This window comes from Schistocerca gregaria, chromosome 1 (assembly GCF_023897955.1).
Source record: "Schistocerca gregaria isolate iqSchGreg1 chromosome 1, iqSchGreg1.2, whole genome shotgun sequence".
In the NCBI taxonomy this organism is placed as follows: domain Eukaryota; kingdom Metazoa; phylum Arthropoda; class Insecta; order Orthoptera; family Acrididae; genus Schistocerca; species Schistocerca gregaria.
The window spans coordinates 182909568-182921618 of record NC_064920.1 but is presented as its reverse complement, the minus strand read 5'-3'; the positions used below and the strand labels follow the sequence as shown (position 1 = coordinate 182921618).

At 39.3% G+C, this 12051-nt stretch overlaps 1 protein-coding gene across 10 annotated transcripts in view; it reads left to right on the top strand.

The window, feature by feature from the left end:
* Positions 1-494: 494 nt before the first annotated feature.
* The window catches only part of LOC126336310 (uncharacterized), a 205046-nt gene continuing 193489 nt past the window's right edge, over positions 495-12051 (top strand). For 7 of the 10 annotated variants that reach the window (XM_049999898.1, XM_049999923.1, XM_049999891.1 and 4 more), the window contains exon 1: positions 574-783. The gene's annotated coding sequence lies outside the window, so the exon portion shown is untranslated. Of the gene's footprint in view, positions 784-12051 lie in introns of all 10 variants that reach the window. The other 3 variants (XM_049999875.1, XM_049999905.1, XM_049999966.1) reach the window with 3 other exon arrangements.

The window sequence follows — 12051 nt, the reverse complement described above, 5'->3', positions numbered from 1 at the left end:
GTGTAGCTTGCTGTCCAGGTTTCGAGAGGGTGCGTTTCTGGATGAGGTGTCGAATATATTGCTTCCCCCTTCTTATACCTCCCGAGGAGCTCACAAATGTAAAATTAAAGAGATTCGAGCGCGCACGGAGGCTTTCCGGCAGTCGTTCTTCCCGCGAACCATACGTGACTGTAACAGGAAAGGGAGGTAAGGACAGTGGCACGTAAAGTGCCCTCCGCCACACACTTAAAAACTGACATATATGTTTCTTACATCCATACGTACTGTTGTGTTGTAAATTTGTTCAAACGCAGTAGGAGTTAGTGCAGTGGTAGGATTTAATGCACAGCCATAGCTTATTGTTTCAGCTACTTCGTAGTTTCTTGCGTATCCCTTGAGTCAGACGTCTCATGTTCGAACAAGCTCGATACTGTATCGACTATCGAGCACTGCGGCAAAATTGGGAATATCGAGTCTCCTAGAACGCGGATATCGTTTTTCCAGCCCTAGTGAATATACAAGACCACCCACAAAATGGAATACAGTACACTATTACGTCACTATGCTGTGAGTCGAACGTGAATAACACACCTTGTTTTACTTCAGATTTTTGGAATTTTTCTTGTAGAAACATTTTCGTTTTTGAAGAGGTGGGACACTGTTCTGGTCGGAGAACGCATTGGCTATCGATGTATGTGTCGTATTGTCGTTCGATAAGTTATTTTGAAAATGTGGCGTAGTGATGTTTTGGGCATGTGACAATAATAATTTGCTGCTGTGAAGTAGTTATAAGCCTTTACAAAGGTAAGTACCTTCCGTATCTTTTCTGCTTGAGAAATTTGGCATGTCAGATTGTGAACAGCTCCAGTAGAGGACTGTTTATGGCTGTATGAAAATTAATGAATATGGAAATAGCTGCTTTTCCTGTAGGAGACCTTATGATATGAAGACAGGAAAATATCAATTAGTTTTGGACACTGCCAATTCTCAAGTGCATCTGCAGTGTAATTTGCTTCTTCACACGAAAATATGTCGACTTTTTTTTGTAGAGGTACTCGTTGATTGCGAACACACGTTATGTTGTGTAGCTGTAGCGTTTTACATAATGTTGACGAGTAGATATCGTCATCGTACAGATTCTTATTTACTAACTGCGTTGTCTTATTACTAAGTTTCCTTAATTAATGCCGAACAATGTTTTACGGTTTCAGGACATTACTCGTGTCTTCCACGTGTGTATATGCGCATTTTTACGTCAATTACTTGCGCGTAGTATGATTCCGAAAGCGACTATAGGCGTTTTCTTCTTCCACCCCTGTTATCATTCTTATCTCTTAGGATTCCGTTGTGTACGTGAAACTGTAACATTTATTTTTCATCCTTTATGCTGTTTGTGTGGACTTTCATGAAGTGTTGTTTCCTAAAAAGTAATCAGTATTTTGTTATGGCGGTAAGACTGTCAATGCACTAGACTGGTGCAATCAGCAGGACACTTATCGTGGTTTCCCAAGTCGAATTTTACGCTCTTGTACATCAGAATATCTAGACAAGGGCACAAAAGAATTTTACATGGTAAAGTCTGCCAGCACTTTATTTACGAGAACGTGTATTGTTTTCCTCATAGAGAATTCTCTTTGAATGCCAACATGACTGCAACTGCTAATAGGGCCTAGTTAAGTTATGCCTCCTCACTTGTTTTTACTTTCTACAGAAATTACATACATACATGTTTTGGTACATTATATGTACCAATAACAACATATCTTAATTTACCTTACAGTAATGATAATGTATGATAGCCTTAAATATGCAACAGGCGTTGCCAGTGACTAAAACAGGTATCCAGCAATGCTACATATCAAGTTCATACAAAACCAGCTTTACTTGGTTATTCACAAATGTTTCCTTCTCTAAATCAAACTATCACTAATCTATAATGAATTCAATTGACACGGAAACTGTTGGTTACTGTTATTCAGGAATAAATCTGTTACAAAGTTTTCCTTAATAGAAAGTTGTTTCTTGTTTTGAAGACTGATTTAACGTGACTCTCCATGCTGTTCTCTCATCAGCTGTGCTGTTGTTTCCCAGTGTCCTCATGATTATACTCCAAGGTACACTGAGTTATATGCAGTCCTAACGGCATTGTAGCAGATGAGGTGCAATTGACACAATAATTTTATCTACTAAGATTCCCTGGATGCCCTACAGACCTTTCACCAAATACACCCAAGCAGGTAAGGCAGTACAAAATATACAGGACACATGTAATGTACTCTAGCATCAGGTTAAGGAAGTAATATCCTGCTGAGTATCTTGCCATGTGAAGATAGTGGGAAATGAGCAAGCAGACACAACAACAAGGGATGCATGCAAGTGAAGTAAAGTACTTACCTGTGCTATACCCAAGTGCTATTATGTTGTTGAGGAGAAAAGTTAGGTGCAAGGAGAATATGTGACTTGAGGTAGAAGATTACAAATTAAGGCTGGTGAAGCCCACTGTTTTGCCATGGAAAACATCATTCCAGGCTCACGGACAGGAAGAAGTGGTTGCAACATGACAGAAAAGGGCATCATCCTTAGACACAAAAGACCATTTCCAGCAGTGTCATCCACCAGTGTGTAGCGCTTACAGTGTACCTGTGTCAGAACACCATGTCTTACGTGTTTGCATTTAACATTCCGAGTACATGACTGCAATTGTTCTTGACAATGATTTGTCCACTGTTTTAAGTAACAATGAGGCAACTTGTTTCTTTTCTCAGGACCCATTCTCAAACTATAAGGCAGGTTATTTTAATGTATCTCGGAGTGGCTGGTTCATTTAGTTTGTCAGCAATTGAGCCATTATCTGAATCAGTTTTACAATTTTGATTGTGTCCATGTCTCCTTGAATACATATTGTTAAACTGAGACTTGGGTTTTTATTTAAGTAGTCCTAATTTCCGTGAATAGTACTGCTACCAAACATTTACTTCTTCTCACAGTGGTTTCTTCCTTCCTCATTTTATATGCGGTCAACGAGCCACATGTACCAGGGATTAATTTTTAGCTCTTCCATAAGGTAATTCTCATTTTATTTAGTATTTCATATCGCGGCAGTATTCTAATTTTGTTTCAGTGTGAGGAAAGGGCATGAATGCGCACATAGACATATTCTTCCTTGCACATTTTTATTACCTGTTTTAATGTGTTGATAAGAAACCACGGTCTTCTTTCTGACTGCAAACAATCTTTCAAGTTCGTATTAGGTTGCTGCACAAGTTCGTAGTGGTTTTGTTTTGCATGTTGATATTCCAGTTGGTGTGGGTTATTTATTGATTGTCATTTTTTATTTGTAGTTTACTGTTGCTATTTGAGTTGACATATTCTCATTTTGTCTTTTGGAAACAGTGAATGGGGTGGACACCAGAAAAATGAGTGTCAAGTGGAGAAATCAGAACATTTCTGACATTCTCCTAGAATTCAATAGAGGGGTGACAGCAGCAGAGGCATTTGCGTCATTATGGGGACAATGTTTAGGTGTTCATTTTTCCCGCACGCTGTTAGGGAGTGGAATAGTAGAGAGATAGTATGATTGCGACGAACCCTCTGCCAAGCACTTAAATGTGAATTGCAGACTAGTCATGTAGATGTAGATGCCATGGAACAGAGCATGGCAAGAAAATGGTTTTCTCATTTGCAGTAGGATCATTTTGAGATTAGCGACTCTCCACTTTCAGGAAGACCTTTAGTGTTTGATGAAGAGTGTGTAAACACATTAATCCCAATTATCCACACCAGTGTATTCAAGAACTGGCAGATGTGAAGAACTGTGGTCATTCGACTACCGTGGAGCATTTGCATGCAATAGGGAAGGTTCAAAACTCGGGCTTACGGGTACCGCGTGCTCCAAGCCAAAATCACAAAAACCAGCAGGTGCCATATGTGCAGGTCTGCAATTGGCTCATGAACAACACTGACCATTCACATCCTGTATTGTCACTGGTGATGAGAAAGTGTCTCTTTATGCTAACATAAGAAAAAGAAAGGAATGGTTGAACCCAAATGATGCAGCAACTTCCTCTATAAAGATATGCGTGCATCCACAAAAGATAATGAAATGCATTTGGCAGAACAGTGACTGATTGGTGTACTATGAATTGTTTCCCTGGGATGTAACCATCACTGTTCTCATTTATTATCAACAACTGAGTTGTCTTGAAGTTGCTGTCCAAGAACAATGACCAGAAAGACTGTGTGAAGTGATCCTACTCTATACTAATGCCTGCCCGCATTCTGTTAGACTGACAAAAAGCGCTATACAGAAGTTCATTTGGAAAGTCAGTCTGCACTTTCTTTTGAACGACCTTCTGAGAACTTCCTTTATGGATGAAAATGCGCTGTGAACATGGGTTCATGACTCCTTTGCTTCTAAACCAAACAATTTCTACAGTTGCACAATCGAAAAGTTGCTTGGCAGTCTCTTCTAAGCAGTGAAGGATAATATATTATTGGTGACTAATGTCTCTGTTGTGTGTATCTGCTGTGTATAGTAAACTTAGGGAAAATTGCTGTGAACTTGTGCCCCCAGTAAGATTGATTATGAGGAAAAACTTTATTTTTGCTTAGTATTTAATTTATATTCTGCAAATGTGTTCATAACTATTTCATTGAGTGCCCTGGAATCATCATCATCAAAAACTTCACCAAACTAATCTCATCATTCGCCAAAATAGAGCGTAGATTCCCAAATAAATTTGCTTCTACGCACTCATCGCAGTATAAAATGCGCTCGGTTAAAATGTGCAGTATAGTGAATTGTATGCCACAGACATTGCAAACTAAGAGGTGATCTTACCTGTGTCTGAAGCCATGTATTAGGGGACAGTGCTCCATTTGGAGGCAGCTCAGGTGTACTTCATCCTGTCAGACTGACTGGTAAGATGTATACAACAACCAGATAATTGTCTTAATCAAGTCAGTTTATTGTCCCTCACCGCCAGCCACTCCCCACCCCACAGTTACAAAACTTACCAGCAAAATGATAGAATGCAGTTGAATGGCACATTGTTTTATGTAATTTTTGCAGCAGGTCTCCTTGGCTGCTTAGTTTCCTTGCTCATTTTCCCACATTCCCTTATGCCTTGGTAACCAGCAGGATGGTGGGTGTCCAATTTGTTTTGTGTCCTTCCCATGGGTCCATTTGTTGCAATGTTAGTATGGCACAAATGGAACTGGAGCAAATGAAGTTTTGCTTTGCAAATGCCTCATCTGCTCTATTGTCTTTAAGATTCCATATAACCCTGCATTAAATATGATGTACCCATTGAGAGGACAAACCTTGAATACATGATCTGGAAACATAACTGAACAGTTCAGTACATATTTTGAAATCATGATAACACTCTAAAATATTGTAAAACAAAGATTTAAAGGTTAAATCTGGAATGCAGTCAGTCTTAAAATTTGTCGTGTCTAAAATAATTATGAACCTCCTGGGAAGATATGGTGGAGATCTTCTCCAGCCTCGGTATAAAACTTCAAAATTAGGCACACTTACCTCTTAAATGAGCCTGATCGTCAAACACTTGGATCACAAGACACAAAAAATTGGACATTAGCTGCCAGTGGGCATTGATTTGTATCAACGGGGCAAGTTGAAAATCTTTGCTGAACTGGGATTAGAACGTGGGTCTCCTGCTTACTAGGCTAATGCACTGACCACAATGCCATCTGGTCGCAGTGGTCACCACAGCTTCATAGTCAATCCAATCGTGCCTCCTGTCTGACCGAAAGTCTTAACTTTATACCGCACACTGTTGTTATAGTTCCTCTACCCATTAGGCTCATTACTTGCAGCATCCGGCAATTCCTGTAAGTTTTAGAGTGTGGTATGTTCCTGCACTGAAGGGGTCTTTGGCTGTCATCACCTATAAACTGTCTGCCCCGATAGCTGAGTTGTCAGTGTGACAGATTGCCATCCTACGGGCCCAGGTTCGATTCCTGGCTGGGTCGGAGATTTTCTCCACTCAGGGACTGAGTGTTGTGTTGTCTTCATCATTATTTCATCCCTATCCGGCGCTCAAGTCACCCAATGTGGTGTCGAATGTAATAAGACCTGCACCAAGGCAGCTGAACCTGCTCCGCTAGGGGAAATGACGCCAAACACTCGTTTCCATTTCGTCACCTATAATCTTGTATCACAATTACTGGAACACTGCAATACAGATTCCCTGTTTCATTCGATAAAGAGGAAACCTTGCGGTATAAAAATGTTTCTGTATTCCCCAGGTAGGAGGCTACAACAGAAATTCTGAAAAACCGTAATTGACAGACCCACTCTCAAAGCATGCTTATTACCTTGTTAAAACCTGACTAAAAAAAATCAAGGATCACTTCTTTTCTGAGCAGAATCTATCAGTATTCTTCAGTTACGTAGTGGCTATTAAACTTGTTTGTGAGATTAAAATGTTAGGTCTATAATAGACTGGGACTTAAAACGAGGTCCTTAGCTTTTTGGTAACCTCTTTTCCCTGTTGACGTACCCAGAAACAGTTCATACACTGCCTCTAAGCTGCCATCTGCCAGTATCTTCCGGTCACATTTCAATCAGGGGAGAAGGTACATTCATGTAATGACAGTTGCTTGCCAAACAAAATGTCTTACTATTGAAGTGTTGTTCTGATAAGTTAAATTGATAGTTTCATGTTGCTGTTTCCAATTTCATAGCTGCAAGTGCTTAAGTTTAATGCATTTGCAGCTATAGCAGGATTAGTGTGTCTATATATGGGAGATACTTTAATATATTGCAGCGAGGAAGTAATTGTAACAAGCAACTCCAAAAAGGGATAAGTTTTTGGTTTTTACTTTTGATCATTTATGAGTTATTTCTTTTCTGAGTGTTGTAATTTCTTTTTACAGTGAGGTGGTTTTTTGTTGTTGCTGTTTAACCATATGACTTCCATGTGCGTGTTCCTGGTGGTAATTTTATGTTGGCATTGGTGTAAGTGTTCTGCAAAATTCGAATGATTTGCTCTCCGCTTCCATGCTCTTGCATTTCCTTTGTATCTAGTGTCAAATGTTCTCCTGGTTTGACCTATTCGTCTTTTGTCACATGTATTACATTTCAGTTGGTATAATCCTGATTTGTGATAGAGATTAGGTTAGATTAGATTAATAATTGTTCCATAGATCATGAATACGACACTTCGTAATGATGTGGAACGTGTCAGGTTAATAAAAGATGTCTGTACAAGATATTAGATTACACAAAATATTGCATGACACTAATGTTGATTTTTTTCCCTTCCCCTCCGTTAATTTATATCTAAAAATTCAGCCAATGAGTAGGAGTTGTCATCTAGAAATTCTTTTAATTTATTTTTAAATGTTGGTTGACTATCTTTCAGGCTTTTGATGATGTTTGGTAGGTGACCAAAGACTTTTGTGGCAGTATAATTTACCCCTTTCTGTGCCAAAGTCAGATTTAACCCTGCATAGTGAAGATCATCCTTTCTGCTGGTGTTATAGCTATGCACACTGCTATTACTTTTGAACTGGGTTGGATTATTAACAACAAATTTCATAAGTGAATGTATATACTGTGAGGATCCCTAGATCATTAAATAGGATGCCAGTGGGTGGGCTCCAGCAATTATTCTGATTACACATTTTTGAGCAATGAATACTTTTCTACTCAACGAAGAATTACCCCAGAATGATGCCATATGAAAGCAGTGAATGAAAGTAGGCACAGTAAGCTAATTTACTGAGATTCTTATCACTAAAATTTGCAATAACCCTAATAGCATACGTAGCTGAACTCAGACGTTTCAGCATACCATCAATGTGTTGCTTCCAGTTTAACCTCTCATCAATGGACACACCTAAAAATTTTGAAAATTCTGCCTTAGCTACAGACCTCTGTTCAAAGTCTACATTTATTACTGGAGTTCTGCCATTTACTGTACGGAACTGTATATACTGTGTTTTATCAAACATTAAAGAGAGTCCGTTTGCTGAGAACCACTAATTTTGTGAAAAACATCATTTACAATTACATCACTTAGTTCTTGGTTTTTGGATGTTATTACTATACTTGTATCATCAGCAAAAAGAACTAACTTTGCATCTTCATCAATGTGGAATGGTAAGTCATTAATGTATATCAAGAACAGTAAAGGACCTAAGGCTGAATCCTGTGGGACCCTGTACTTCATAGCCCCCTAGTTTGAGGAATCAGCTGTTGTTTTAACATTACATGAACCACTTATTTCAACTTTGTGCATACTTCCAGTTAAGTAAGGATTAAACCATTTGTGCACTGCCCCCCTCAAACCATAATGATTTAGCTTATCTAAAAGAATTCCAAGATTTATTTATGATGAGAGCAATTTTTTGTATTATTTCTGGATAGTACTTTTGAAATGAATTGTTGGTTTGGTCAGCTATTTTTATATCTTGTTTTTAGAAAATATTGGACATTCTATAGGTGTGTTTGTGGTTGTGCATCATTATGTATGGGATGCACCAATAACAAAATCAAGAAATAATAGACCAAACTCCCAGCTATTACCAACCCAAGGACAGAACCACACACACAACACTAGAAACAGGAGCAACACAAACTGAGAAAGAAACAAAAAACCCAAGGTGGTGCCCAATGACATGCAGCCACACACACACACACACACACACACACACACACACACACACACACACACACACACACACACACACACACACACGGGAAGTCAAGAATATACCAACTGAAATGTAATACATGTGATGGAAGATACATGGGTCAAACCAGGAGAACATGTGGCACTGAATGTAAAGAACATGTAAGAGCATGGAATTAGAGGACAAATCATTCGACTTTTGCAGAACACTTACACCAACACTAAAATAAAATTATCACCCGAGACGCAGACATGAAATACAAATTCGGTTTCACAGAGAGTAGTCATCGACATTAGTCTTTACATAGCTTGCATTTATTGTGAATATCATCCCCAGTGTAAATTCCCAAGCAACTAAAAAAAGTGTAAGTTATTCCCATATACATTAAATAATAATAATGTCATTCTGATGGTCTTCAGTCCAAAGATTTGTTTGACGCAGTCCTCCTTGCTACTCTATTCTGTGTTGTTTGTTGTTGTTGTTGTTGTTGTTGTTGTTGTTGTTGTTGTTGTTGTGGTCTTCAGTCCTGAGACTGGTTTGATGCAGCTCTCCATGCTACTCTATCCTGTGCGAGCTACTTCATTTCCCAGTACTTACAGCAACCTACATCCTTCTGAATCTGCTTAGTGTAGTCATCTCTTGGTCTCCCTCTACGATTTTTACCCTCCACGCTGCCCTCCAATACTAAATTGGTGATCCCTTGATGTCTCAGAACATGTCCTACCAACCGATCCCTTCTTCTGGTCAAGCTGTGCCACAAACTTCTCTTCTCCCCAATCCGATTCAATATTTCCTCATTAGTTATGTGATCTACCCATCTAATCTTCAGCATTCTTCTGTAGCACCACATTTCGAAATCTTCAATTCTCTTCTTGTCCAAACTATTTATCATCCATGTTTCACTTCCATACATGGCTACACTCCATACAAATACTTTCAGAAATGACATCCTGACACTTAAATCTATACTCGATGTTAACAAACTTCTCTTCTTCAGAAACGCTTTCCTTGCCATTGCCAGTCTACATTTTATATCCTTTCTACTTCGACCATCATCAGTTATTTTGCTCCCCAAATAGCAAAACTCCTTTACTACTTTAAGTGCCTCATTTCCTAATCTAATTCCCTCAGCATCACCCGACTTAATTCGACTACATTCCATTATCCTCGTTTCGCTTTTGTTGGTGGTCATCTTATATCCTCCTTTCAAGACACTATCCATTCCGTTCAACTGCTCTTCCAAGTCCTTTGCTGTCTCTGACAGAATTACGAACTCATTGGCGAACCTCAAAGTTTTTATTTCTTCTCCATGGACTTTAATACCTACTCCAAATTTTTCTTTTGTTTCCTTCACTGCTTGCTCAATATACAGATTGAATAACATCGGGGAGAGACTACAACCCTGTGTCACTCCCTTCCCAAACATTGTCAAAAGCTTTCTCTAAGTCTACGAATGCTAGAAACGTAGGTTTGCCCTTCCTTAATCTAGCTTCTACGATAAGTCGTAGGGTCAGTGTTGCCTCACGTGTTCTAACATTTCTACGGAATTCAAACTGATCTTCCCCGAGGTCGGCTTCTACTAGTTTTTCCATTCGTCTGTAAAGAACTCGTGTTAGTATTTTGCAGCTGTGACTTATTAGACTGAAAGTTCGGTAATTTTCACATCTGTCAACACCTGCTTTCTTTGGAATTGGAATTATTATATTCTTCTTGAAGTCTGAGGATATTTCGCCTGTCTCATACATCTTGCTCACCAGATGGTAGAGTTTTGTCAGGACTGGCTCTCCCAAGGCCGTCAGTGGTTCCAACGGAATGTTGTCTACTCCAGGAGCCTTGTTTCGACTGAGGTCTTTCAGTGCTCTGTCAAACTCTTCACGCAGTATCATATCTCCCATTACATCTTCATCTACATCCTCTTCCATTTCCATAATATTGTCCTCAAGTACATCGCCCTTGTATAGACCCTGTATCTACTCCTTCCACCTTTCTGCTTTCCCTTCTTTGGTTAGAACTGGGTTTCCATCTGAGCTCTTAGTATTCATACAAGTGGTCCTCTTTTCTCCAAAGGTCTCTTTAATTTTCCTGTAGGCAGTATCTATCTTACCCCTAGTGAGATAAGCCTCTACATCCTTACATTTGTCCTCTAGCCACCCCTGCTTAGCCATTTTGCACTTCCTGTCGATGTCATTTTTGAGACGTTTGTATTCCTTTTTGCCTGCTTCATTTACTGCATTTTTATATTTTCTCCTTTCATCAATTAAATTCAATATTTCTTCTGTTACCCAAGGATTTCTACTAGCCCTCGTGTTTTTACCTACTTGATCCTCTGCTGCCTTCACTACTTCATCCCTCAAAGCTACCCATTCTTCTTCTATTGTATTTCTTTCCCCCATTCCTGTCAATTGCTCCCTTATGCTCTCCTTGAAACTCCGTACAACCTCTGGTTCTTTCAGTTTATCCAGGTCCCATCTCCTTAAATTCCCACCTTTTTGCAGTTTCTTCAGTTTTAATCTACAGGTCATAACCAACAGATTGTGGTCAGAGTCCACATCTGCCCCTGGAAATGTCTTACAATTTAAAACGTGGTTCCTAAATCTCTGTCTTACCATTATATAATCTATCTGAAACCTGTCAGTATCTCCAGGCTTCTTCCATGTATACAACCTTCTTTTTTATTCTTACCTATGGTTAAGTTGTGCTCTGTGCAAAATTCTACCAGACGGCTTCCTCTTTCATTTCTTTGCCCCAGTCCATATGCACCTACTACGTTTCCTTCTCTCCCTTTTCCTACTACCGAATTCCAGTCACTCTTGACTATTAAATTTTCGTCACCCTTCACTATCTGAATAATTTCTTTTATTTGATCATACATTTCTTCAATTTCTTCGTCATCTGCAGAGCTAGTTGGCATAGAAACTTGTACTACTGTAGTAGGTGTGGGCTTCGTATCTATCTTGGCCACAATAATGCGTTCACTATGTTGTTCGTAGTAGCTTACCCACATTCCTATTTTCCTATTCATTATTAAACCTACTCCTGCATTACCCCTATTTGATTTTGTTTATACCCCTGTAGTCACCTGACCAGAAGTCTTGTTCCTCCTGCCACCGAACTTCACTAATTCCCACTATATCTAACTTTAACCTAACCATTTCCCTTTTTAAATTTTCTAACCTACCTGCCCGATTAAGGGATGTGACATTCCACGCTCCGGCCCATAGAACGCCAGTTTTCTTTCTCCATATAACGACATCCTCTTGAGTAGTCCTTGCCCGGAGATCCGAATGGGGGACTATTTTACCTCCGGAATATTTTACCCAAGAGGATGCCATCATCATTTAATCATACAGTAAAGCTGCATGCCCTCGGGAAAAATTACGGCTGTAGTTTCCCTTGCTTTCAGCCGTT